Source organism: Sciurus vulgaris, assembly GCF_902686455.1.
Source record: "Sciurus vulgaris genome assembly, chromosome: 2".
Classification (NCBI taxonomy): domain Eukaryota; kingdom Metazoa; phylum Chordata; class Mammalia; order Rodentia; family Sciuridae; genus Sciurus; species Sciurus vulgaris.
The window spans coordinates 130,585,815-130,591,550 of NC_136462.1; the positions used below are offsets into that span (position 1 = coordinate 130,585,815).

At 38.3% G+C, this 5,736-nt stretch overlaps 1 pseudogene across 1 annotated transcript; it reads right to left on the reverse strand.

Annotated features, from left to right (window-relative positions):
• Nucleotides 1–2,127: 2,127 nt before the first annotated feature.
• On the reverse strand, nucleotides 2,128–3,446 carry LOC306653513 (aurora kinase A-like; annotated as a pseudogene). The gene has a single exon. The product of its transcript is annotated as an aurora kinase A-like (transcript).
• Nucleotides 3,447–5,736: the final 2,290 nt, after the last annotated feature.

The following is a 5,736-nucleotide window of genomic DNA, read 5'->3' on the forward strand; positions in this document are numbered from 1 at the left end:
CCCTTGGAAGAGATTAAAGTACTTTTCATGGGACCCTGAGTTAGTTCTCATGAGTATGAGTTATGAAAGAAGATCTTATGCCTGGATCTTTCTCTGACTCCTTGTTTCACCATGCGAGCTCACCTTTTTACACCCACCACTGCCATGATACCATCTACCATGATGTTAAGAAAGGGATTTGGGAACAAAGGAAAAATATTGAGTCTCAAAGGAAATACCCAGGTAAAACTGAGATGCAAAAAGGATGCAAGGAAAATTGTATCTCCTGAACATGTGCCCTTGACTTGCACCCTTGACCTGTGCTCTTGTAATGTAAGAACAATGTGCAATCACAGGAAATACTAATATGAAATTGTGTGGCTCCACATTGGGTCTTATCCAGCTCCCAGCAACTATCCTCTGTAAACATTAATGCTGCACACCAACATGTGACTCTTTCTGCCTCTGGAGATAGCTCATGTTCTCCCTTGGAAGCATATCCCTTGCTTTACTCCAATGGCATCACTCTAAAAATTGGCCTCATTCTCCCTTGAATTTGTACCAACTTTCCTAAATGAACCTCTGTATCTGCCTTTGACTGGCCCATGCTGTAATAATTTTCACTTCCATATGCCAAAATCTCTGTTGGTCCTGAGTCAAGTTCTCCCTTCTCTCTGGTAATTCCTTGGACCTTTCTTCAGAAAGGTCTTCCCCTGTGACACTGAGGTAACCAGAGGTTCTCACCAGAACCAAGCCAGTGTTACTGTCATACTTGAACCTTCAGACCTGTGAGCTAAGTAAACCTCTTTTCCTTGTAAAGGACACAGACTCTCATATTTTGTTATTGTAACAGAAAACCGACTGATACAGTATCGTTATCTTAAAAATATTGTATAGTAGGCACAAACCCTCTATAACAAATTAAAATTAAACTGATTAACACTCACAAATAGTTTCTACAAAATGGATCCCCATAGATCCTGTTGAAATGAGTCAATACATTCCAAACTAAGTAAAAACAGAGCTTCCAAGGAGTAAAATTTATATAAAAGCAAATTATTAAAGGGTTGAATATCCCCAGTGCTTCTCCATTTAACAACCTCAAGTTACCTTTTGTTAAACCTCAGGGAGAAAAAGGGCTTCTTATGGTAGATTACTCAACCTGAATATTGTAGTCTCATATATTAATGTCCCCATACTCAATACTTAATATTATTAAAATTACTGATTCTAGCTAATAATAGTTAATAAATATTTTGTTATTATAAATTTGGCTAATATATTTTGTTCAATTCCAATTTCTAAAACCTTTCAACCAGTTTGTCTTCTCCTCTACAGTGAAACAATACATCCTATGCAGGGTAGACTCGTGATATCTCAGAAACTTTGCCATCACATACAATCATTATAGGCAAGATCTTAATGGCATCCACCTTTCCTGGGGCATACATATGTGTTGGTCCACTTAGTCTTCTGTAACAAAATGTCATAAGGTGGGTAATTTATAAAAAGTAGATACATAATTCTCACAGTTCTGCAGGATAAGAAGTCTAATGTCAATTCATCAGTAGATTTGGCATCTGGTGGTTTATATTCTACTTTACACTTGTCTGTATACCTTCCTCCTGCATTTCATTATGGGGAAAGAAGTGGCTTAGAATTCTGGAGACTCTTATAAGGCATTTATCTCATTCACAAAGGATTTCCTCTTCTGATTTAATCATTTCCCTAAAACTCATTTCCCTTATTACTGCAACATTTGGGAATTACAATTTCACAAGACCATTTTTTTTCCTATACAAAAACCTTTATTTTAACATTTAAAAGGAAGTCACATATTCACATACTCATTCCAACAACTTTCCCAGGCTTGGCTACCCAATAAGTTACACACACACTCAAGTACTTAAAGGTTGCTGCACAGATCGTTAGCTTACCCAGGGCAGAGTGGTCACTTTCCTCATAACCAGACTCCCATCTGTCCACTGCAAGGTCACCTTGCCTGGAAGAGTTGTGGGTACACCTGCAGCGAAATTGAGCCTCCAGTTGAGAAAACAGTAAAAGTAGCATGACTCTCATGGCTACTTTTCCTCTGAAGGGTGTGGTCACTGCAATGTAGCTCTCTGGATAGGGAGACTGAGGTACTGCATGCTCAGAAGGACAAGTGACATTTCTTGTAGTGCTCTCTCAAAGTTGAAGGCAGGTACTTGACAGTAAGAGGAGTCTCAGCAGCATGTTCCTGAAGACTGTACCACAGCCCTGGTTCAGGATTTCTTTCCCTGCATGATTATGACTATTTGCTAGTTGACTCTTTGCCTTTTTGGCAATTCAGTTGCTTTGATGAATTTGCTGTGATCCAGGGGTGTTCAAGTACTTCACTTAGAGTTGGCCTCTGGCTTGTATTATGCTTCAACAGTCTTTAAATGAGGTCCCTGGCTCCCTCTGTCACTAAGTCAGGGGATGTGAATTCAACCCATGATATTCTTCTGTAGGTCTCTTGGTGTGTTTTTGCCTCAAAAGGAGGCTTCCCAACCAGAAATTCATAGCAAAGAACTCCAAGGTTCTAGAGATCCACCTTCTTGTCATGCATCCAGCCTTCGGGGGGCAGGTAGTCCAGGGTACCACAGAGAGTGGTTCTCCTGGAGGATGGAGCATGTACTGACCACCCAAAATCCACAAACTTAAGCTCTCCAGTTAATCCAACAAGCAGGTTCTCTGGCTTAATGTCTCTATGAATAACTCTCTGAATGGCAGTAAGATAGGGTGTTTGCCAATTCAGTTATGTAAATAGCAGTTCTCTGGTCATCAAGTTTGGAAAGCTTCTGAAGTTCCCTATAGACTGTTCCAAGCAGTGCATACTCTAGAATTAGGTAAACTCTGGTGGCATCATGAAAATAGCCATACAGCCTGAGAATATTAGGATGCCGCAGGTGGACTGGATCTCTCCTTCTTTTCTGAGCTGATGCTCCACTCCTGCCTTCTCCAGCTGAGCTTTAAACAACACTTTAAGAGCCAGGATAAACTTGCTTTGTTTTTCTCTTGCCAAACTTTCCTTTACCCTGTGGGCGACCAATGTCAAAATCTTCCAAAGTCCATTGCCTTTTCTTTGAGTCTTCATTTTTCTGTTTTGATGCCAGTTCCCTTTCAGGATTATTTCCAGGTGCCCATGGCTGGGGCTGCTCACTCTTCCAGGTGTTGTTCACTGGCCGGGAGATAGGGCGAGGCACACTGGCTGCCTGCAAGTGCTTCTGTCCCAGTTTCTTACTGGAGATGAGCTTGTGTGCTTGCAAAGGAACACGCTGGGAGGAATTTGAAGGACACAAGACCCACTGAGCCTGGCCACTGCTTGCAGGTAATGGGTTCTGAGAAGGAATGTGCTGAGTGACCAGAACATGTTTTGGACCATCACCATATGGAACTATAGCCTTAACAGGCCCTGAAACACAGTTTTCTTTAGATCTGTCCATAATGCCAGCCAGGTGCTGCCTCCGACCCTGGACTGCAGAGTCCTCCCAAGAGCTCAGCCATTACAATTCAAAGGTTCTTCTTTTTAAAGACCACAAGACAATTTTGATAGGCATTCATACCATAGTATGATGCCCTGCATCCTCAAAATTCAGGTCCTTCTTACATTCAAAGCACATTAATTTTATCTCAATAAAATAAGCAAAAGTATTCATTCTTTCTAGCATCAAATTTACAAAGTCCAAAGTCTTATCTGAATATTATCCAAATAAAATATGAACAAAACACAAGATATGATTCATTCTAAAGAAAACTGCTCTTCAGCTGTAAATCTGAGAAATAAGTTATGTTGCATACTTCTAAACTACAATTTCAGGAAAGGAACAGGACAGACATTCTCATTCCAAAATGAAAAAGAAGAAAGGAATAACAGTTTTCAAACAAGTCTGAAATGTGAGGTTTAAAGGTAACCTTTTTGTTTTGAGAAGTACTATTCAAATAACTTTTTCATTTGTCAATTGGATTGTTGTTTTTTATGGTTATGTTTAAAAAAGTTATTTATATATTCTGGATATTAACTTTGTATCAGATGAATAGATGGCAAGTATTTCTTCCATTCTGTAAGTTGCTTCTACACTCTGTTGATTTTCTTTTTAGTGCAGAAGCATTTTATTTTGATGTAATCTCATTTATCATTTTTTTGCTTTTATTTCTTGTGCTTTTTGAGTCCTATTTATGAAATCATAGCTTATACCAGTATCTTGAAGTATTTACCTTGTGTTTTCCTGTTGTAGTTTCAGAGTTTCAGGCTTTACAGTAAGGTCTTTTATCCACTTTGAGTTGACTTTTGTACAAGGTGAGAAATAGGGGTCAATTTTCATTATTCTATATGTAGATATCTAGTTTCCCCCATACAATTTGTTATAGAGGATGTCCTTTCTCTAATATATGTTTTTGAAAGTTTGGTCAAGATTCAGTTGGCTGTAGATATATAAGGTTGTTTCTGGATTCTCCATTCTGTTCCCTTAGTCTGTGTATCTGTTTGTCCAATAGATACATGAAAAGTAGCATTAATTATCAGCAAATGCAAATCAAAAGGATAATAAGAAAGTGAAGTTGTGAATTTCCCTACATTCCCTAGCACACAGCAAATGCAAATCAAAAGGATAATAAATTTGTGAAGTTATGAAGGAAAAGGAATTCTTAACACATTTCTTGTGTGACTGTAAATTAGTATAGCCACTATAAAGATAGTAAATGAAAGTGGACAGACCTGATTTATTGGGGTCCCCAGTCAGGCCCCTTCCTATGATTCTAATAATGTTGTGTTCTGCTCTAGTTTGAAATTTCCCCCCAAAATTTGTTTGTGGAAAACTTAATCCCAAATGTAACAATGTTGAGAGATGAAACCATGAAAATGATTAGATAATGAGGGCTCTGCCATGATAAATGGATTAAGGTCAATATCACAGGGTGGTTTAATTATCATAAGAGTAGTTTCCTAATTAAGAATAAGTTTGGATGCCATCCTTTCTTCTTCAGTACCTATCACCTCACTCTCATTTTTTCACTTGCCATCTGCCTTTTGTTTTGGAATCAATTAGCATAAAGGCCCTTGCTAAATATGGGTAACTTGACTTTTGAATTCTCAGTCATCAGAAATGTTAAAAAAATGAATCTTTTAAACAATAAATTACCAAGTCTCAGATATTCTGTTACAGAAGCAAAAATAGATTAAGACACAAACATTGGAACTGATAAGCAGAATTACTTCTTGTAAAACCCATGGGGGAACATATTTGGAACTAGGAAATGAGTAGAGGCTGGATGATTTTGATGAGCAGTCTAGAAAAATCCTATATTACCTATGTGGAGTACCAGGGAAAATTCTGTTTAGGGCTTAGAAGAGGAGAAATCTAGAGAAATTCTGGAACACTTTAGAGACTACTAACATGGCAGTGATGAGAATGGTAAAGGGCATCCTAACTTGTCTTAGGTGGGATGAAGTATTGGAAACTAGAGTAAAGGCCATCATTGCTATACACATTCAAAGAAGTTGGCAGAATTGTGTCTGTGTTTGGGGCGTTTGTGGGTGTCAGAACTTAGAAGCAATGAATAGACTACCTGGTAGGAGAAATATCTAAGAAGCAAATTGTTCAAAGTGCTGCATGGTTTCTTTTGGCAGAATAGAGATGATTTGAAGACAGAATCTGTACTTCAATGGAAAGCAGAATAGAAATATTTGAAAAACTCTCAGCCTAGTCATGTAAGTTTCCAAATAGCATACTTGGG